The 23567-nt window shown below is 39.5% G+C and overlaps 1 non-coding gene across 1 annotated transcript; it reads left to right on the forward strand.

The window, feature by feature from the left end:
• The first annotated feature begins 20299 nt into the window (after window positions 1-20299).
• Window positions 20300-20377, forward strand: TRNAD-GUC (transfer RNA aspartic acid (anticodon GUC)). Its single transcript has one exon. It is a non-coding gene; the product is annotated as a tRNA-Asp (tRNA).
• Window positions 20378-23567: the final 3190 nt, after the last annotated feature.

The following is a 23567-nucleotide window of genomic DNA, read 5'->3' on the forward strand; positions in this document are numbered from 1 at the left end:
CTCTTGAATTTACCTTGTTAATTTTTGGCATTCTACAATATCCTTGTTTGTCATTTTGTTTGTATTGTCAGGAGCATTCTCTGCATTTCACTTGATTCTTAAACAGCTCGTTAGCTACGGTGAGTCAAGGCCCGGTCCACCAACGACGTACTAGATGCCTGAGCCTTTTGGCGTCTCTGAAGCCCTCAAGGTTTCTGGAAATAGCCACTGCCTTTAGGATACCAGCGCGCTCTAAGCGACCCATAAACTCAACATCAGACAGTTCCTTGTCTACCCAGATGGGCCAGCCCTGGATTTTTCCCAGGACAAAATCAAAGAAGATAGGTACCGCCTCTCGAACTCCTTGTCTAATCTGAAGGTCGAAGATCTCTCTAGGGTCAGGAACCTGAGCGGAACCGGCGAAACCCGCTTGGCCAGAAAACACCCAAGCATAAGGAGATGGAGGAGCCTCACCATGAGATACATGAGGGAAAAATGAACTGAGAGAATACCAAGGATCCCGTAAAGGGAAGGCCGGACGTTCGGTAACCTCGCGAGAATCACTCGGAGCAGAACCAGAAGAACCTTCGCCCTCAGAAGGACTGGGGGTACGCTCTCTCCTCTTTCGGGAAGAAGAAGAAGCCATTAGAACAACACGTACAATGAGAAGAGAAGAGATTGAAAGTGCGAAAAGGGAGAAGACCGGAGTAACAGAGAAGAAGAGAAAAAGAAAGAGAAACCCAAAGAATGAAAGACTCAGAGAAGCAAAGTGATAAGATGAAACGGCTGCAATAAAGGTGCAAATAGCAGTTGGGGAAGACAGTGTATGGAAAGACGCGCCAGTTGCCAAAAAAATTAATTTGAAGAAGGGATTAATCAGCGGTTATTAATGAGAAGTAACGGGAAACGAGAAAAGTGGGTAGAGGAATTTTACCTCAAATACTCAACTGCCACGTCCCGTACAAAGAGGAAGCTGCAAAAATAATAATAATAATAATAATAATAATAAGGGAACGCAACACACAAAAAGGAGGTGACCAAAAGCAGCAGAAAAGGGCCGGGATCCCAAGTAAAAAGGAAGGGAACCCAGTAGAAGTTAAAAAGGGGGGATCCTACGAAGATCTTGGAAAACCTGAATCACTCACGCGTGGGCTGCAGGCAACCCATGAGCTCGGGGGGCTAAATGTTGAGGTCTAAAAAGGATCATAGTGAAGGAGGCCCAAAAGAATTAGTCAGGCCCAAAAGGAAAAATCAAGCTAAGGCCAAAGTAGCAGATGCAGGAGACCCATGAAGGAAATAAAAAGGCCCAGGGGATCCTGAAGCCCAGACGAAGAAGCATAAAAAAAAAAAAAAAGAACCACGGCAAGGGATAAGAAGTAAGGATCCTCAAGAACCATCAAAAGGCGTAGATCCCTTCAGGCACAAAGACAAAGGAAGACTAGGACAGCTCGAAAGAAAAAGACAGAAGAAGAAAATAAGAAACAAAAGCAAAAGAACACAAGAACCAGTAGAACCCAGCAACCTCTCATGGCACAGACAGAAAAAAACCTCAGTGAACCAGAACAAGGAAGCACAAAAGAAAGAATGATAACAAGCGGCTTTCAAGTTGGCAGAACAGGATTCCGCCCAGATGGGAAAGAAAAGGGAAAAGTGGAAACTGTCAAAAACGGGGATGCCGAGAAGGGCATACCTCAGCACATCCCAAAGAAGATGGCCAACCATGAACTTTCAAAAGAATCAGAGCTGAAAGAAGGAAAGGATGAGAAAAAACGGAAATGGGACTTACCGAGTGATAGGTACAGGACGTGCTCTGTTTGCAAAAAGGTAAAACAAGGGAACCAACGGTTCCCCGGGAAGACCAAAACTCCATTATAAAAGGAAGGGATGGGTTGCGAAGAAAGGGCAGCGGAAAAAAAAAAAAAAAAAGAGAGAAACACAAAAAAGAAGAGATTTCCTAGAAAAACTATCAGTAAATCTGTGGTGAAGAGAAAGAAAAACACCAAGGGAAAACAAATATTGCTTCCCGGTATCCTGTAAAAGCCACTATTGCACATACTCGGATTCAAAGAGAATCAAACTTTGCAAGTTTTGAAGGCTGAAATAGCCACTCAAGACTGTAATTTTTGAGCTTGATTGAACCTTGTATCACGTCCTAGTGAGCTTTCTGTAACTTAACAGACAATGTATTAATGAAATATACCTCATTAATCCCAGGATCCCCTTAGCATTAATTTTGTATCACTTTGTTAATCCTGCTTCTTTCCTTTTGAATTTACCTTGTTGTTTTTTTGGCATTCTTCAATACGAATATCCTTACTTGTCATTTTTTTTTATTATCAGGAGCATCCCCTGTATATTACTTGATTCTTAAACAGCTTGTTAGCTGCGGTGAGTCAAGGCCCGGTTCACCAAAATCATTTATTTAGGCCCGAGATCCTTGGGCCTGAGTGTCATAGAAAAAAGGCACTCTCACAGCATCTTCCTTGGGTATTCTACTAATAGCCGAGCATATAGAGTATTCAACAAGAGAACAAAGATGGTAATGGAGTCCATCAATGTGGAGGTTGATGATGCTATAACAAAGGTAGAAATGATTGATGATGGAGAAGGGCCAAGCTCCAAAGAACTCACAACTGAGGGTGAAGCCCAAGATATTGAAGTTAGAGAACCTACACTGGAAAAGGAATCAACTCCTGTGAACTCAAAAATGGAAACAAGATCAATGTCTAGGACATCAAGTCCTCTCACTCCTCCGGAAGTTCATCCTCCTATCTCTCGGAATGATGAAGTGTCTACCTCAAAGAAGCCATCATCAAGAGTGATCAAAAATCATCCGGGCAGTAACATCATTGGATCTTTAGATGAAGGTTTCCGTCTTAGAAAGGGAACCTATTCTGCACTCATGACCATTGCTCATGTTAAGTCTTCGGAGGACTTGAATTTGCTTTTGCAAGAGCTTGGGGAGAATAGTGATGAAGAATCAATCGGAGTTGTTGAAGAATCAGATGCTAAAAAGGATGAAAGCATAACCAATCTTCAAGAGAATTACAACTCACTCCTTGAGAAGTCGGGAGAGCATGCAAGGGTGCCCAAAGAGCCGGTTGTAGTTGCCCCTACTGTGGAGAAGGCAAAGGTTGAAAATAAGAAGATTGTGGCTGACCAAAAGGTGTTGAATAAGCCCCGGAACCAATCTATGATCAGGTCTGAACCCAGAGGGAAATCTCTTCCAAGATCACAAAGAGGTTCTAGAACGAACCATGTTTGCCATCACTGTGGACTTCGAGGACACACCCGACCAAAGTGTCATAAGCTTAGAGCATTGAAGAATGCAACTGATCAAAGGTCAAGAGGACCAAGAAATGACAAGAGAAATTGGGCTGGCGAACCATCAAGAGATCGAAATGGTGATCCCGGAATGGTAGACGTGATGAAGATGATTGGTGGATTCAGCAACTGCTTGGAAAGCTTCACACAAAGGTTTGAAAGCCCTAACTTTCGTACCCAATCCTATAAGGATATCACCCCAAATGCAAGTGACGTGTGAGTGAAAAAGGGTACTCATGCATAAGCATTACAACATGTCCATGCATTAATTCTTCCTATGCTTTGTGACGGTGTTTGATTGTTTGCTTATTGTTTATGTTGATGGTTGTTTGTTTGTCTATTTGTGCATACTTTTGGTCATTTTTGTTTTTGATCAATCTTTTTCTTCTTATGTGTCAAAAATCCAAAAATCACATAAAAAAATAGAAAATCAAAAGGTTTGATTGACATTGTTGAGTTTTGTCTCAAAACTTGTTTTGCCTTGTACCTTTGTGCTAATGGCTTTGTGCATTTTCGAGCGTAGCTTGTTTCATTGCACTCTTATCACTGTGGGAGAAATCTTGAAATCTATGTGGTTGTTGTAAATAGATCTTCAAATTTGTCATGAATGATTAGTGAATGGTTATGTTGATCTTGAGACATGCATAGACTTGTGTCTATATATCTTCCCACTCTTTATTTTTGTTTTTGCTAAAAAGAGCTCACCAAATGTAAATCTCCAAATGAAAAGAGATATTGAGCTGCAAAAGCCTGTCGCACATACTAGTATTTGACTAGGAAAAAGGGAAAGCGACCAAAAATTAAAGTGAAAGTTTATTCAAAAAGCCAAAGGCTATCTCATCAAGGTGAAATATAAAATATCACTCTCACAATGAGAGGTGATTGTCTCAAAAGGATCAAAAAGATCAATTGTTATGATTGAAAGTGGAGTCAAATGTAAAGCTCCAAGTTATGAGTATCAAGTTTTGTGGGGAGTCATATATGCATATTTCTATAATTGAGATGAGTCACATGATCTAGTGCTAATTGTGTATGCCTTGGTTGAATTGATCATTGAAGCTTCACATTAGACTAAGGACTATCTCATTGTTGATATCCACACACAACACACAAATCTATGTTCAATAAATGTCATATTCATTTGTGTGATTGTACTTGATGAAATGTGTTTTCACATGCTCAATCTTTGTTGATTCAAGAACAAAAAGATTTTTGAGTGTTTTAAGTGTTTTTGGAAAGTATTTTGTTCTTAAAAACTGAAATTTCCAAAAATCTTTTTTTCCCTGTTTTGGCGACTCAGTCGCGGGTAAGTCAAGTCGCATGCCACAGTCGCGAGCTTGCGGGTCAATTTTGGTGACTTGTTCAAGAGTGGAAGGTCCAGTCGCGAGGGTTACACAGAGATTTTCGCGGCTCAGCTCGCGACTCTCTCGTGGGTAGACCTTCCAGTCGTGAAAAACACTTAGAATTTTTTTTTCAAAATTTTGTCTTTGAGTGTTTTGGCAGTTTGACCTGGCGTCTTGTTGGCGACTCACTTCAGTCACGAAAAACGCGCATATTGAGGGTTATTTTCAAAGTTGTTTTCAAAAACTTTTCATTTTTCCCTCCTACATCATTATAATTGTTCATACCTTCGTCTCTTGCCCTCTTTTCTCATTGACCCCTTTGTCTGTTGGTGTCAAAAAGGGGGAGAGTATACTCTAGAGTAGTATACCGTAAAGTTTTTGTCATTTCTATATGACCCTCGTGCACACTCTTAGGGGAAGAAATTCTATTTCTTGTGCACATTTGTAGGGGAAGAAATTCATTTTACTTGTCCTTTTATTACTTGCTATACCTTATGGGTCTAATGTGTTTGTGCAAGTGTTTCAGGTTACAGGTATAAATGTTCCAAGTTCATCACAGCTCATATGATTCATGATAGGGGGAGACAGAGCGAAAAGAGCTTTATGTTATATTAACTATGCTTTTGCTCTGCTCATAGTTCATGATTATGTTTAGCTGTTTAAACTATTTATAAAACTTGTACCCATGTTGCTTTTGTAAGCTTTTAGGGTTATGTTTTATGCATAGTTTGTAGGCTTTATGGTTTGTACCTTGCTTTATGCAGCCTTTTATGCTTTGTTTAAATCAGTACTTCTATATAAATGCATTGCATTTTCTTTTAAGTACTGTCACTCTTGTGCCCTTGTAGGATTGTTCCTAGATGCATATACTTAGTGTATTATGCATTGGTTGAGTGTTTGGCATGCAAGAGACTTGCATTGAGCTTGTTAGCTTGTATGTCCTAGTGTTCATTCCAAGTGTGAATGAGCATTGTGGCCACTACCTTGTAGTGATTACTTGGTTGATCAAGCCATGGTTTGTTTCTTAACTCCATCTTTGCTTGATCACATATTGCCTGTTTCATATGCATTTCACGATTTTCTACTTCCAATGATCATGGTGTATTGTTGTGTTTTAGGAGTCTTATGTTCATATGATTCAAGTGCTTCACAGCTTCTAGAGTTAGGTGTGAGTGAGTTTTGCTCAACTGTTCCCAACTCACATGTTAAGTCTAGAGTTTGTTTTAGGGTTTTGTCACGGAATAGCCAAAGGGGGAGATTGTAAGGTTGAATTTATTCAACCATCTAATTGGCTTTATTCCGTGCCAAATTTGCTTGTATTTCAGCATTTAGTAACCCTGTATTTAGGTGGGCTTATTGTAAGGGTAGTGAGTGAGATAGAGTGAAGTTTACTCAAGAGTGTGCAAGAAAACAGAGACTCGCGGCTTGGCCTCGTGGGTGACTCGCGGCTGCAAGCCGCCAGACGCAGCACACGTGCCAAGCATGCCAGAAGGTGAACAGTCATGCTAGCTAGAGCACTACAGGAAAGAACAGGACAATTAGCCATACGGTTATCTCGCGACTCAGTCAAGTCACGAGGCCAAGCCCCGAGCCAGCCCTGTTTTGAAAAACCTGACGTTTCACATTCCTCTCTCACCCTAGTATATATACCCCTTATACCCATAAAAGAAAGAGAGCTTCTAGAGAGAATTTTGAGAGAGAAACCCTAGAGAAAAACAAGATTGATTCATCCACAATCTTCACCTAAGAGACTCTTCAAATTCCTCTACTCTCTTCCTCTCCATTGGTACATCCTTGAGAGGTTCTTGGCCAAATCCTTTTCTCACCATACCCATATCTGTGAGAAGGTTTATTTGGTGCTTTGGGAAGTAGTTAGGAAGGTACCAATTCATATTGGTTGATGCTATGGTCTAGTAGCGGAATCCGGGAAGCTAGAAAAGAAAAAGGTTCGGCGCAACCTCGTTGGAGCAAGAAGCTTGGAGGGCTTAGGTGCACTGGGTAGATTAGGCTTGGAGGGTCTATTGCTGTCCATGTATCCTAACTACATTTTCTAGTGGATTGTTTACCGCTTGGAGGGCGGCGGAGAGGTTTTACGCCGAGGGCTTCGGTTTCCTCTTCGATAACACATCGCGTGTTGTCCTTGTGTTTGCATCTTCCTTCCCTTTTATCTTCGCCTTTTATTATCTGCTGTGGGTTGTGATTTTAAATTGGCTTAGATTGTTTTCCAATTCTGTTTTATAGCTTTTATTCATTTTCCGAACACTAGTTGTTTGACATAAAACTTGAATTGGTTAATCTATAAATTGGGGGTCTAAACGTTCAAGGGTGTTTATACACATATTTGAACTTTCAGATTGGTTCCTTCCTAATTGCTTCCCAGAACACCAAACAGCCCTCTCACTGTAATGGATATGGTAAAAGACCTCTCAAGGGTTTAACAATGGAGAGGAAGAGAGTTGAGAAATTTGAAGAGACTCTTATGTAAAGATTGTAGATGAATCAATCTTGTTTTACTCTAGGGTTTCTCTCTCAAAATTCTCTCTGGAAGCTCTCTTTCTTATGTGGGTATAAGGGGTATTTATACTGGGGTGAGAATAGAATGTGAAGAGTTAGGTTTTTTCAAAACTGGGGTGTCTCGCAGCTTGGCCTCACGGCTTGACTGAGTCGCGAGATCCAGTAGCGCGATAACAGAACGACCAGTTGTCCTATTTTGTCCTGTAGTGCTCCGTCTAGCATGACGCTTCAACTTCTGGCATGCTTGGCACGTGTGCTGCTTCTGGAGGCTTGAAGTCGTGAGTCACCCGTGAGATCAAGTCGCGAGTCTCTGTTTTCTTGCACACTCTTGAGCATTTCAACACTCTATCTCACTCACTACCCTTACAACAATCCCACCTAAATACAGGGTTACTAAATGCTAAAATACAAGTAAATTTGGCACAGAATAAAGCCAACAAGATGGTTGATTAAATTCAACCTTACAGACTCCATGAAAGTTTTTGAAAGTGAGAGAGAGAGAGAGAGAGAGAGAGAGAATTTTCTAAGAGAGTGAGCAAAGACTTTATTTGAAAATTCGTTTTCTGAATTTTGAGTTTGAGGGAGATAGAGAGACTTTATTTTGAAACATTTGGATATCTTTTATTAAGGGTTGTGTTAGAATTTCGTTGAAAAATGTAAAAATTTGGAGGCAGCAATTACACGGGATTTTAGTTTTTTAGTTTATTTCAAGGGTTTTAATGACCATTGTAACAAGATTAGTCAGATTTTAATTAGCACACCAGTTTGTTAGCGTTTGTTTCAACCATTTTCAGTGAACCCTTGGAAAAAGTGGGTTGAAACAAGTCATATTTTTTGTAGTGAGATAGTGGATCACCTTGGGGCAACCCTTTAGTTGGGAAGATTTTGCCTCTAGGTTTTCCATTAAGTTTAATTGAGTATGAAACAATGCTAACACACTTCATCATTATATTTACCCATTTTGTATGAAAACCCATTTTGAGCTTGATTTTTCCCAAGCACCCCCATTCCACCTCGATCATAAGCCTTACTCATATCCAATTTAAGAGTCATTTCCCCTACCTTCCCAATCCTTTTTTGGTTTAAATGATGTATGGTCTCAAAAGCCACAAGGACATTATCAATTGTTGGGCTAAGATAAATTCACCTTGGTTAATTAATTCAATTAACCAAGTTGATTAATTAAGTTAAATTACATGCAAATTGTGGAGACACCAACAAATCACCAAATAAACTAAATGCAACAGAAATTAAATTGACACGGTGATTGGGGAAAACTTGTCGCTAGGCAAAAACTCCACTGAATGAATTTAAAGCCATCACTTCCAAGAATCCACTAATCAATAATCAAGCGGTTACAAGTATGAGGAATTTACCACTACCTTGTCTATCCCAAAATTTCAACCTACAATTAAAGCTTCGTTTCAATACCCAATTGAACTTGATATTGTAGTAGTCTTCTTTCCTTTGTTGCACAAATCTCAAATATGTGACTAACTCCTTTGTACGTATCCCAATACGTGGCTAACTCCAGCAACTTGAATGATTGCTTTTGGCTACAAAGTTCTCTATTTTATATATGATGAAGATCAGGAAGTACTTAATTACAAGACCCTAAGGTGTACAAATGCAGTAGCTTCACACAGAGTATATGAGTTCCAGATCTCCGTTTCCGTGTTTGATGACTCTTAAAATAAGCTGTACGTTTTTAGATCCTTGTAAACTAGATTGTTTAACCTAATTATTTAACCAAGTGAATACTTAGGTTTATTATTCAGATCTAAGTTAAAACAAAACAATCATATCATGTAAAGCAGTAGAAAATAAAGAACATAATGATATGATGACTCAGGAAAACCAAACCGGTAAAACATCTGGGGAGGATTTAACCTAGCTATCCTCAAGGTAAAAAGCAAATCCATTATGAAAGAATTGAAGTTTGTACAATAGAACTTAGAACACTAACATCCTATTGCTACCTTGAGTAAAAAAATTACTACCACGACCGCATGATAGCTCCGAGTCCATGGACTACTTCTTTCCTTAGCCTTTGCAACACAAGCATTCACACTTGTGATAAAAAACACAAACTCTCCTATTTGTGACTCGAAGACCACCCTTGAAGGTTTAGATCATCAGCATTAGAGAATGTAGCAACTTCTACAACACCGGATCTTGAGATTTTTCAAGAAATAACACCGGTAGAAGATATGTGAGAGTTTTTTGGGTACAAAACCCTAGATACAAAAGAGGCATACTCTTCTCTCTCTGAAAAGCCTCATAAAAATGTGCTTAAGATTTCCTTTATATACTAGTAGTGTTCTACTTGAAAGCCAATACATTTAAGTAGAGTTTGAGTTGAAATAGAATTCTACAAATACGTGTTTTAATCGGTCGAGCCTGTCTTTCGATTGATCGAACTAGATAGTTTCTGAATTCTTCTTTCTACAGCTTACTTGTTCTTGAATCTAAACTTGAATCACCTTGATCATTGTCTAATAATACCTACAGACTCTAAGATCTATATCTAGACAAGTTTGTATTCATGTTTTGCCAATTGTTCTAAACTTTTAGAACCTAACAATCTCCTCCTTTTGCAATTCATGACAAAACTTACATACAATATGAAATGCTCAAATACAAGAACAACCCAGTACAATAAAATGCCCAAATACAACACAAATCCCAATCTAAGACTCCTAACCTAGAAGTTACAATAAGAGGTAGAAGGTCTTGATAAGATGTACCTTTCTTTTCTAAAAACACTCAAAAAAAAAAAAAAATTACCGCACGTGTGGAAAGAAAGACATATAAACAATAATATGAAATACAAATATAAAAACAAAAGTAAACTAACTCTCCCCCTAAGTTAGATACATCAAAAAGTTTTTATATTCTCCCCTTTTCAAAAACAATTTTATCTCCCTCTAAACAAAATATTTTAAAAACCTTTTTAAATAGGATTCCCACATTTCATCTATTTCGCCCCCTTTTTGTTACGATTGACAAAGACAACTCAAACAAAGAATAAACAGAAAACATACGCAACAAAAGTCAAGAGAAAATAAAGAATTAAGGAAACAAATGAATCCAACTTTATAAAGAATAAAGGTTAAAAAGAAAAAAACTTTTCTCCCCCTATAAAAATAGGAAAAACAAAACATGTTTTGTGGAAAATTTAGGAGGTGGGGAAAAGTAAAAACACAAAAACCTAACTTAAAAAAAAATTGAGGTTACACATGAACACAAATATTCTCTCTTTCAATAAATGCAAACTTGACACTATGTGACCCATAAACAGATGGTGTTTGAACTCAAATCAAGTAGAGAAAATATTTGCACGTTATTATCCATCATATCTCTTTAGAAAAATATTTTCTGCAGTTCATACATAAAAATAGCATATACTAAACTATGCAAAACTCAAAAATTAATCAATCAATTTTTAAATCAAGTTGAGTACCCAATGTAGCAAAGTGTATGCATGTTATGTGTGAAAACAATGAGATATATGCGAGCAAAATTGCAAGATGGATATAGAAAACAATGCAATGCATGTGAATCCTAAACATAAATGAAGCGTGAAAAAATATTTGGTTAAAAATCTAAAAACTGAAAAATCTTCATTTTCGATTGATCTAGCATCGATCGAATACCAATTGAGTCAGGTTGAAGCTACACTTGAAAATTTGGAAATTTTCGATTGATTGAAAATCATAGTTGATCGATCAAAATTCTAGAAAACTAAATTTTTTGAAAAATTACAGAAGATTATGAAGAAACTACTCAAACCAAGGAATTTCATGAATGAAACCAAACAGCTGTGTACCCGCTCTGATACCAATTGAAAGTTTAAAAACGTGTACAAAAACACTTTTGAACGTTTAGACCCCCAAAAACCAACTTAACCAACACAAGCAATATGTCAAACAACTAGTGTGCGGAAACTTAACATATGCTATAATATGGAATTGGTTAAACAACTATCTAAGCCATAACAAAATAAACCACAGCAGATAATGTAAAGGCAGAGATAGAGAGGAAGGAAGATGCAAACACAGAGATAACACCAGATATGTTATCGAAGAGGAAACCGAAGACCTCGGCGAAAAACCTCTCCGCCGCCCTCCAAGCGGTAATCAATCCACTAGAAAATACAGTTGGGATACAAGGACAGCAATAGACCCTCCAAGCCTAATCTACCCAATGCACCTAAGCCCTCCAAGCTTCTTGCTCCAACGAGGTTGCGCCGAACCTTTTTCTTTTCTAGCTTTCCGGATTCCGCTACTACACCGTAGCATCAACCAATGAAGATTGGCTCCTTCCTAACTGCTTCCCAGAAATCCAAACGACTGTCTCACAGAGATGATAATGGTGAGAACCAGGTTTGGTATAATGCCTCTCAAGGATTTGACAATGGAGAGGAAGAGAGTGAGGGATTTTGATGAGACTCTAAGGTAGAGATTGTGGGTGAAACAATCTGGTTTTTCTTTAGGGTTTCTCTCTCAAAATTCTCTCTGGAAGCTCTCTTTCAATCGTGGGTTAAAAGGGTATTTATACTGGAGTGAAGAGGAATGTGAAACGTCAGGTTTTTCCAAAACAGGGGTGGCTCGCGGCTTGACCTCGCGGCTTGACTAAGTCGCGAGTTCCAGTCGCGAGTTAACCGTATGGCCAGTTGTCCTGTTTTGTCCTGTAGTGCTCCAGCTAGCATGACTGTTCATCTTCCAGCATGCTTGGCACGTGTGCAGTTTCTGGCGGGTTGAAGCCGCGAGTCCACCCGCGAGTCCCAGCCGCGACACTCTGTTTTCTTGCACACTCTTGAGCAATCTTCACTCTATCTCACTCACTACCCTTACAACAATCCCACCTAAATACAGGGTTACTAAATGCTGAATTACAAGCAAATTTGGCACGGAATAAAGCCAATTAGATGGTTGAATAAATTCAACCTTACAATCTCCCCCTTTGGCTATTCCGTGACAAAACCCTAAAACAGACTCTAGACTTAACATGTGAGTTGGGAACAGTTGAACAAAACTCACTCACACCTAACTCTAGAAGCTGTGAAGCACTTGAATCATATGAACATAAACTCCTGAAACACAACAATACACCACGATCATTGTAAGCAGAAAATTATAAATGCATATGAAACAGGCAATATGAGATCAAGCATAAGATGGAGTTAATAAACAAACCATGGCTTGATCAACCAAGTGAACACCACAAGGTAGTGATCACAGTGCTCATTCACACTTGGAGTGAACACAAGGACATACAAGTTAACAAGCACAAGGCAAGACACTTGTATGCTCAACACTCAACCAATGCATAGCACACAAGGCATATGCATCTAGGAACAATCCTACAAGGGCACAAGAGTGACAGTACATAAACCAAAATGCAGAACATTTAGATTAAAGTACTGATTTCAACATAGCATAAAGGCTGCACTTAAGCAAGGTATATACCATAAAGCCTACAAACTATGCATAAAACAATAACCCTAAAAGCTTACAAAAGCAAATGGGTACAAACACAGAATATCCTGAATAACATCAACAACATATATTAAAGATTAAACCAAGAGTATATGAAAAGAGTTAGAAACAGTTATACACCAAAACACAGTGTATCAAAACCATAAAAACCATAAGTTTAGAAGATAGGACGAAAAACAAAAGTATGTGTGTACTCCCCCTATCACTATGCACACTTCCCTGTGAACTTTTCTCCCCCTTACTGAATGCTCTCCCCCTTTTTGTCACGAATAGCTAAAGACTCTCGTCTAACTTTCGTTGAATCTCATCTAGCTGATTTTCCATAGCCTCGAGGCGCATTTGGACATGGTTGTTTGTGGAGTAGAGAAGTGCCACAAGCTCATCAACGCGTTTCTGAATATGCTCAAGTACACTACCAACTCTGTCAGTATGAGAAGCAGTTTGTGCTTGCGGAATACCAGCCGGTGAAGCATCAGGAACATCACGTGATGCAGATGTGGTATGTGCAGGTGTCTCTGAGTCAGGGGCAGATGGAGTAAACGGAGAGATGTGAGCACTTCTTGGTGATTTGGAGGAGTGACTTCTGCTTACTTGAAGAGTGAATAATGAAATGGGACGTTGACGAGTCAACATTTTACCATCTGCAGGAGGAGTAATGCCTGCATTAAGAATGAGTTTCATGACGAGACTGCAAAATGGAATGATTCCTCGAGCTGTAGATCGACACGCGGTCTTCCTCAAGTTGTAGTAGATGTGAGCACATATATCAATAGGGGCTCCAGTAATGAGATCACACAGAAATATAGCTCTCCCAAGATTGATGAATGTAGTGTTGGACAGTGGGTAGAGATTGGTGAACATGATCAACTTCAGTGTGGTCAGCTCAGGTGCAAATTTTGCGGTGCTGATGGAAGTTCCTGCACTGGATACCTCATGATCGTGTCCTAGGATTTGTAAAATTTCCCCAACCTCTGGATTTCGTTCATCATAGGGAGTCAAATTCACATTCTGAGGTCTGGTGATGCCGAGAAGATTTGCGATGGAGTCTGGGGTAACACTAAACTCTGTTCCTCTGACCCAGAAAATGAGGATAGGTCCAAGATCAGATGCATTGGAGAAGCATTCCTTGACCAGCTCATCCATTGGATCATCAAAGTTTCCGAACAAGTTTGCCCAGTCTCGTTTCTCAAAGATTCGAGGGATGAAAGTAGTCCCTAAGGTGTTGAACTCTACTACCCGCTCCACTATAGTTGTTGACTTGTCAAACACATTTGAGTAGGCGTGTGAGTTCAGGGGAACTCTGAATCTATCCTCATTGGGATCTTGAGATGCTTGAGATGATAGACGAGTCCTTTTAGCAACTGGGGTTGCTGGTTCGTCAGCAACAATGTCTTTACCCCTGGAAGATCGACGAGACATCTGCAAGAGAACAGGCCAACAGAAAAGAACCAAGCAACAATACCCCACAAAAGATTGTCAACAAGATTCAGTATAAACAATATTTCAATATAAAAACCCAGACTGAAAATAGTGCAGACCCAACCAATCCTTCCGACAATACACAGAAGCACAAACTAACACGTGCATCAAACTTGGTGAAGGTGCACCAAGACAAAGAAAGACATCACAACTGTCATTGAGACAGGTTAACATGACCACGATATGCAATAAGAAACAACATTTGAACATTTAGAGCAGATAACATAAATCACTCCATCAGAGACATGAACATGGGGAAAATATTTCAATCATGAAGAAACCAAACATCCATACTGGAGCACGTGGTTGAGAAACAAACATTATGTTATCATATCAACTCAGAAACCAAAACCAAACACCAACAACAATATTCAGGCAAGTGTAATGAGTAAGTCACATAGACACCAAACCCATTTCAGAAAAGAGTCTCAGATTCAATAATAAGCAAAAATCAGAACAATGAAAAACACATTGTGACTGTTCAGCATGAAAACAGGTGAGAACAATAGCAAACACGACACTCCATACCCATTACACAAAGAGATAAGTATAACGAATACAATACCAGACGAAACAGTAACAGAAATATGCAGGAAAAAGAAAATGAGATTGAGAAAGCAAAAACCATACCTTTTCTTGATGATTTGGATAAGAAACGAAGCACCAAAGGGATTTGAAAGAAGGATTTACGAAGTGTTTGGAAGGAAACAACAGTTTTAAGAGTAGATGAACAGTTACAAAAGTTCGAGGGAAAACTGAAAGAGGTTTAAAAACTGCTCCTGTTTCTGCAAAACACGCGATTTTCGCGACTGGATTAAGTCGCCACACAGTCGCCAGCTCAAGCCGCCAAAGCACACAAGAACAAAATTTTGAAAAATTTTTCTAAGTGTTTTTCGCGACTGGAAGGTCTACCCGCGAGTGAGTCGCGAGCTGAGCCGCGAAAATCTCTGAGTGATCCTCGCGACTGGACCTTCCACTCGCGAACAAGTCGCCAAACATGACCAGCGAAGATGCGACTGAGGCTCGCGACTTGACATACCCGCGACTGAGCCGCCAAAACAGGGCAAAACTGTATTTTTGAAATTTTCAGATTTTTCCAACAAAACACTTTCCAAAAACACCTAAAACACTCAAAAATCTTTTTGTGCTTGAATTAACAAAGATTGAGCATGTGAAAACACATTTTATCAAGTACAATCACACAAATGAATATGGCATTTATTGAACATAAACTTGTGTGTTGTGTGTGGATATCAACAATGAGATAGTCCTTTGTCTAATGTGAAGCTTCAATGATCAATTCAACCAAGGCATACACAATTAGCACAAGATCATGTGACCAATCTCAATTATAGAAATATGAATATATGACCTCCCACACAACTTGATAACATAACTTGGAGCTTTTCATTTGACTCCACTTTCAATCATAACATTTGATCTTTTTGATCTTTTTGAGACAATCATCTCTCATTGTGAGAGGGATATGTAACATTTCTCTTTGAAGAACAGGCCTTTGGCCTTTTTGAATGAAATTTCTCTTTTAATATAAGGTCGCTTACCCTTTTTCCTAGTCAAATACTAGAATGTGCGACAGGCTTTTGCAGCTCAATATCTCTTTTCATTTGGAGATTTACATTTGGTGAGCTCTTTTTAGCAAAACAAAAAATAAAAAGTGGGAAGATATATAGACACAAGTCTATGCATGTTTCAAGATCAACATAACCATTCACTAATCATTCATGACAAGTTTGAAGATCTATTTACAACAATCACATAGATTTCAAGATTTTTCCCATAGTGATATGAGTGCATGAAAACAAGCAATGCTCGAAAATGCACAAAGCCATTAGCACAAAGGTACAAGGCAAAACGAGTTTTAAGACAAAACTCAACAAAGTCAATCAAGCTTTTTGATTTTCAAATTTTTATGAAATTTTTGGATTTTTGACTCAAGAAACAAAAAGATTGATAAAACACAATAAAGAAATATTCACAAGAAGAATAATCAAACAACCAAAGTCAAAAACAACAAGCATACCCCACAAACATAGTCACAAAGCATAGGAAGTATTAATGCATGGACATGTTGTAATGTTTATGCATGAGTACCCCTTTTCACCCACACGTCACTTGCGTTTGGGGTGATTTCCTTAAAGGATTGGGTACGGGAGTTAGGGCTTTCAAACCTTCGTGAGAAGCTTTCCAAGCAGTTGGTGAATGCACCAATCATCTTCATCACGTTCATCATTCCGGGATCTCCATTTTGCTCTCTAGGTTGATCACCTGCCCAAGTTCTCCTATCAACTCTTGGTCCTCCTGACCTTTGAGGAGTTGCACTGTTCTTTGCTCTCAGCTTTTGGCAATTTGGTCGAGTGTGCCCTTGAAGTCCGCAATAATGGCACACATACATTCCTCTAGGACCTCTTTGTGGTCGTGGACGTGACTTGGCACGAGATTCAGACCTGCCCACAAACTGATTACGATGATTTAACATCCGTTGGTCCACCACATTCTTCTTCTCCTCCACCTCGAGCTTCACACCAGTAGGATCAGCTACAACTGGATCTTTGGCCTTCACAAACTTCACTTCTTTAGTGACATGTCCAGTTGAGCTACTTCCTCCGGTATATCCCAGTCCAGATTTGTCTGAAAAGCTCTTTTGAGAAGATATAACATCATCTAGCTTCTTGGTGGTGACCCTCTCTATTTTTGCATTTGCTTGCACAACCTCGTTCTCAAGAAATCTCACTTTAGTGTAAGCTTCGGACAGCTCACCATTCAGAGTTTCAATCTCGCATTTGGCCTCCCTATACCGGATTAGGAGACTTTTGTAGTCCTCCTCAGCCTTCTTCATCTTTCTCACAGCAACCTTGGCTACCCTTGTGTATTCACCCGACTTCTCCAAGAGTGAGTTGTAATTTTCTTGAAGAGTTGCTGTGCTTTCTTCTTCTTCAGCTTCTGATTCTTCAACAATTCCTAGTGATTCATCATCACTATGTTCTCCAAGGTCTTGCACACGCAAATTCAACTCATCCGAAGACTCGACATGAGCAATAGTCATGAAAGCTGAATAGTTTCCTTCTCCATCACAGCTCTCTTCAGATTCTGAGTCAGACGAATCTGAGTCACTCAAGGTTGTGGCATACACTTTGCCTTTCGATTTCAAATAGTTCGGACATTCCTTTTTAAAGTGTCCATGCCCGTTGCATTCAAAACAAATGACACCTTGTGAGGATTGGGATTCTTTTCCATCTTTCTTATTGAAATCCCTCTTCTCCCTTCCAGAATTTTGGAATTTTCTCTTATTATCAAATTTTCCATTGTTTTTAAATTTCAAAAACTTTCTGAAATTCTTAACAAGATAGGCTACATCTTTGTCAACCATATCTTCTCCTGATGAGCCTTGATCTTCCACCTTCTCATTAATAGTCTTTAGAGCAAGGGATTTGCTCTTCCGTTGATTGGGCAGCGACATCTCATAAGTCTGTAAAGAACCAACCAGCTCCTGTACCTTGATGTCGTCAAGATCCTTGCTCTCTTCAATAGCTGTCACCTTAGCACGAAAACTTTCCGGCAATGATCAAAGGATCTTCCTCACAATCTTTGAGTCCTCCATTTTCTCCCCCAAGTTAAACTTACTGACAACCACTTCATTTAGCTTCCCATAGAACGAGTCGAAAGACTCATCCTCACTCATCTTGAGCTCCTCAAACCGAGTGGTCAGCATTTGTAACTTGGTATCTTTCACTTTCTTCGTGCCTTCATAAGTAGTTTCCAGAATCTCCCAAGCATCTTTGGCAATGGTAATGTGAGAAATCCTGTGAAATTCATCTGGAGACACACCACAGAAAATAGCATTTAGTGCTTTACTGTTAGCATTAGATGCAGTAAGTGCTGCCTTATCCCATGTGGATTTGGCTGCCTCAGGTTTGGTCCAACCAATCTCAACAGCATCCCACATGGATTCATCAATAGAGCATAGAAAAGCTCTCATACGAACCTTCCAAAACGCATAATTACTTCCATCAAAATATGGAGGTGCATTAAGGGATTGAGACCTATCCATCTCAAAAAGGGAGTCAAGGATCACACAATGGTAATGAAACCAAACAGCTGTGTACCCGCTCTGATACCAATTGAAAGTTCAAAAACGTGTACAAAAACACTTTTGAACATTTAGACCCCCAAAAACCAACTTAACCAACACAAGCAATATGTCAAACAACTAGTGTGCGGAAACTTAACATATGCTATAATATGGAATTGGTTAAACAACTATCTAAGCCATAACAAAATAAACCACAGCAGATAATGTAAAGGCAGAGATAGAGAGGAAGGAAGATGCAAACACAGAGATAACACCAGATATGTTATCGAAGAGGAAACCGAAGACCTCGGCGAAAAACCTCTCCGCCGCCCTCCAAGCGGTAATCAATCCACTAGAAAATACAGTTGGGATACAAGGACAGCAATAGACCCTCCAAGCCTAATCTACCCAATGCACCTAAGCCCTCCAAGCTTCTTGCTCCAACGAGGTTGCGCCGAACCTTTTTCTTTTCTAGCTTTCCGGATTCCGCTACTACACCGTAGCATCAACCAATGAAGATTGGCTCCTTCCTAACTGCTTCCCAGAAATCCAAACGACTGTCTCACAGAGATGATAATGGTGAGAACCAGGTTTGGTATAATGCCTCTCAAGGATTTGACAATGGAGAGGAAGAGAGTGAGGGATTTTGATGAGACTCTAAGGTAGAAATTGTGGGTGAAACAATCTGGTTTTTCTTTAGGGTTTCTCTCTCAAAATTCTCTCTGGAAGCTCTCTTTCAATCGTGGGTTAAAAGGGTATTTATACTGGAGTGAAGAGGAATGTGAAACGTCAGGTTTTTCCAAAACAGGGGTGGCTCGCGGCTTGACCTCGCGGCTTGACTAAGTCGCGAGTTCCAGTCGCGAGTTAACCGTATGGCCAGTTGTCCTGTTTTGTCCTGTAGTGCTCCAGCTAGCATGACTGTTCATCTTCCAGCATGCTTGGCACGTGTGCAGTTTCTGGCGGGTTGAAGCTGCGAGTCCACCCGCGAGTCCCAGCCGCGACACTCTGTTTTCTTGCACACTCTTGAGCAATCTTCACTCTATCTCACTCACTACCCTTACAACAATCCCACCTAAATACAGGGTTACTAAATGCTGAATTACAAGCAAATTTGGCACGGAATAAAGCCAATTAGATGGTTGAATAAATTCAACCTTACATTCCGCACACTAGTTGTTTGACATAATGCTTGAATTGGTTAAGTTGTAATTTGGGGGTCTAAACGTTCAACGGTGTTTATACACATATTTGAACTTTCAGATGTATATGAGAGCCATGCAACCCTTGGGAGCAACTGAAGAGCTACTCGCTCAAATGTTCTAAAACACTCTAACTGGAGCCGCTCTTAGGTGGTTCCTCAATCTAGAAGTTGCTAGAGCAAGGATTTGGGAGGATATCTAACATGAGTTTCACAAGTAATACAAGTACAACATAGAGGTGGATATAACAAGGAGGGATCTTGAGACCACGAAGTAAAAGCTGAAAGAATCCTTCTCTACCTTCATTACCAAGTGGAGGTCCAAAACTGCACAGATGATGAATAAGCTAAGTGAAGAAGAACAATTAGTTATGGTTGTAAAGAATTTATTACCTGTATACCATAAGTACTTGTTTGCCCAATATTTTCCTAACTTTAAAGCTTTGATTGTTGCTGGAACCCAAAATGAAGATGCAATAAATAATGGCACTATAAAGAATGAAGACCCACCAAGGTTTAAAAAGAATTTGGGATCTAGTTCTAAAACTGCAAAAGTCTCTAATATCTATAAAAATGATCCTTATCGACTTATTGCACCTATTGCACCCGTGCAAATATCACTAGGGCCACCCCCAAGGCCTAGGAGGGAGTTTCATGAGTTGTATATGCATGTGAGCCAAGTATTTGAGAAGCAAATGGTAAAAGGGTTACTAAAGCCCTTTGACTCAAGACCAATTCCAAACCCACTACCTGCAAGATTTGATGTGAATAAGAGATATGCCAACCATCAAGGCCCTGGCCATGATACCGACAAGTGTTTTGTCCTTCATCATGCAATTCAAGACTTAATAGACAATAAGGTGATTGCACTGCCTATAAGGTTGTAGTATAGTGGTGAGTATTCCCGCCTGTCACGCGGGTGACCCGGGTTTGATCCCCGGCAACGGCGCCAAAAACTTACTGTGACTTAAATAATGCTCCCAAGTGCAAGATTGTCACGAACTCGAAAAGTCCAAGGTCGAATCCACAAGGAAAAGGGAATTGATTAGCAAACCACAAGAGAATAAAACTAGAATAATAAAGTTTAACTAAAGTGTTTTTTGGTAGTTTGGTAAAGGTAATTTAAATTAAGTGAAAATAACAATATATTAAGGTGCTAAGGTTTAGGGATCCACACACGACACATCTATTAGTAGTCTTAACAATATTTATTTTATAACTCAACTAAAATTCATACGAAGGATGATCTTAGTCGAATGATTTAACAATAAAAACTCAAGAATTAATTGTCTAAGGTAGTTTAATGCAATTGATTGATTTTAGGCAAAACAAAACTAGTGAATTAGTTCGCAGGGAATACTAAGCATTTAACGTGCCCGGAGTATACGATAAATCAAAGGATTATACAGAACTAAACACTTTTCTAGATAAGTAAAAAAATCAAAAACATAAAAACATAAACATTAAAACCAATAAATAATTGTTAAGAACATACCAATAAACGGTTGGATTTCACCCCTTACCTTAGCAAGACTTCTAGCAAGCCATAACACAAATAAAACTCTAAAAACTGTAAAGAAACTTTAATAAAACCTAAATTATGTTCTACAGCAGCTCCTCCCTGAATTTCACCCTAAAGAGCCTATAAATAGGTCAAGGAATCCTATTACAAGTTGAATTCCCGTTTGGAGAAAGTCCCAGGTTTTTAGGCTTCACTTAACCGACATTTTTGGCCCTTTTAAATTCAGAATTCGGACTTTTTGTAAATTATAAAGTTTTAACCCTTTAAGTTATCTTTCCAGCCCAACTTGAATCATCTCGATTGGACATTGGAGCCGAAAGTTATGCTCCAAATACTAACTGGTGTGCAAGCTGGAATCCTAATCCGAATTGGACTTGAATTAGGTGCAAATTTCGTTTGATTCCTTACTCCAATTGGACTTGAATTTAATTGGGTTGGCCTTCTTTGACTTCATCATGGCCCTTGTAAAAGTAAAGTCCATTAGCTTTCTTCTTTGCTCAAATCTACTTATTTAATTTCATTATCCTACAAAAGACAAATTCTTGCATTAAAATTCAATTAAGCACAAAATTGATTATTCAGCATTATTCCAAAACCAATTATAAAATGCATGAATTAACTCAAAATAAGTATGATAATGCTTTCTAATAATGATATAAATATGCCAAATTAAGCTATTATCAGCGTGTGAGCCAAGTATTTGAGAAGCAAAGGGCAAAAGGGTTACTAAAGCCCTTAGACCCAAGACCAATTCCAAACCCACCACCTACAAGATTTGATGTGAATAAGAGATGTGCCTACCACAAAGGCCCTGGCCATGATACCGACAAGCGTTTTGGCCTTCATCATGCAATTCAAGACTTAGTAGACAATAGGGTGATTGCACTGCCTACAAGGCCTAGCATCACTAATAATCCCTTGCCTAACCACAATTTTGGAAGAGGGTCGAGGATTAATTACTTGATGATTGAAGAGGAAAGTAAAGAGGTCCCATCTAAATTAATTCATGACCTACCCGAGTGCTTTATGATGACATGAGAAGAGTTGATAGGTATGACATCCACTATAGGATATGCTATATGGAGTGAAGATGTATGAGAAACTAGAAATATCCCAACATCCACTAATGGGGGGAGACACTTCAAACCCCAATCAAATTACCCAATATCCACAAATGGGGGGAGACACTTCGAACCCTAATCAAATAATCAAGCACCTACATATAGGGGGAGACACTTCGAATCCCAATCAAATAATCAAGCACCTACGTACGAGGGGAGACACTTCAAACCCCAATCAAGTAACCTAACATCCACAAATGGGGGGAGACACTTCAAACCCTAAGATACCGATCCTAATGACCCAACAAAAATTGCTCACATCACAAGGGAGGGAGACACTTCAAACCCCCACACCTAGAGATAGACAACCCAATAGAAGCCTTGAATAAAGCCACCTAACAAACACCTGTTGAAGAAGATGAGAACCTCAAGCAACTATAGAAGACGCAAGCCAACATATCTTTATGGGGTTTACTCATGGCCTCATACAAGCACCGCCAAAATCTAGTAGACCTTCTCAATCAAATCCAAGTCCCTACAACCACTACTTCTCAAGATTTGAATGCTATAATTAGGTCCATAAGTAGGGAACTCACTATTTCCTACTTCGATAAAGATTTGACAAAGAAGGGGAAGCACCACAAAAACCCATTGCACATTACTGTAGATGCCAAAGGAAAGAGGATTCTGATGGTTCTAATTGATTATGGGAGTGCCTTGAATGTGTGTCCTTTAAAGACTACAACTTGCTTAGGCCTAAGTATTGAAGATTTTGTGCCAACTAATCAACATGTGAGGGCATATGATAATAGTAGAAGGGAGGTCTTGGGGACTATAACATTGGAGCTCACTATAGGGCTGATGATCAAGAAGGTGGAATTTCAAGTTTTGAACATAGCATCGTGCTTCAATATGCTCCTTGGGCGACCATGGATCCATGACACAGAGGCCGTGCCTTCATCCCTATACCAAAGGATTCGATTTCCACATGAAGGAGCCATAGTTACCATATATGGTGATACTTTGACAGCACCCAAGCCTATCTTTGGTATCGATTAAGAGAAGGAGCCATTGACTTTGGATGGCTTTGAGATTGAGAGGCCTGGCTTTAAAAGAAGGGAAGAGGAAGTGGAGAAGATCCCTATAGACTTTGCTCCCTACAACCACAATAGTGTGGTGGCAATGATGAGGAGAATGAATTATCTTTTGGAGATGAACTTGGGGAAGACTATGAAGAAACCAATTGTTTAAATCCCGATGATTCCTACTGCCACACCACCTTTTGGGCTAGGCTATAAGCCCACTGATGATGACTTGTTAGAGATGGAGGTGAGAAGAATGGCCTGTGCCAAGGCTAAAGCAAAAGGACTTCCTTGCCCTCCAAAACCCCTAAGGCCTTATACTCCTACATTGAACGGAAAGTTTGTCAAAACTGGAGATAGTCAACGCTATTGGGGATTTCCTAAACCAAGATTTGATCCTGAGACCAGAATTATGATGCCTAGGTTCGAGCTACTACTTGATTGTAATAACAAGCTTCCAGAGCTAAAGAAAGA

The sequence above is a fragment of the Quercus robur genome, chromosome 4 (genome assembly GCF_932294415.1).
Source record: "Quercus robur chromosome 4, dhQueRobu3.1, whole genome shotgun sequence".
NCBI classification, from domain to species: Eukaryota; Viridiplantae; Streptophyta; class Magnoliopsida; order Fagales; family Fagaceae; genus Quercus; species Quercus robur.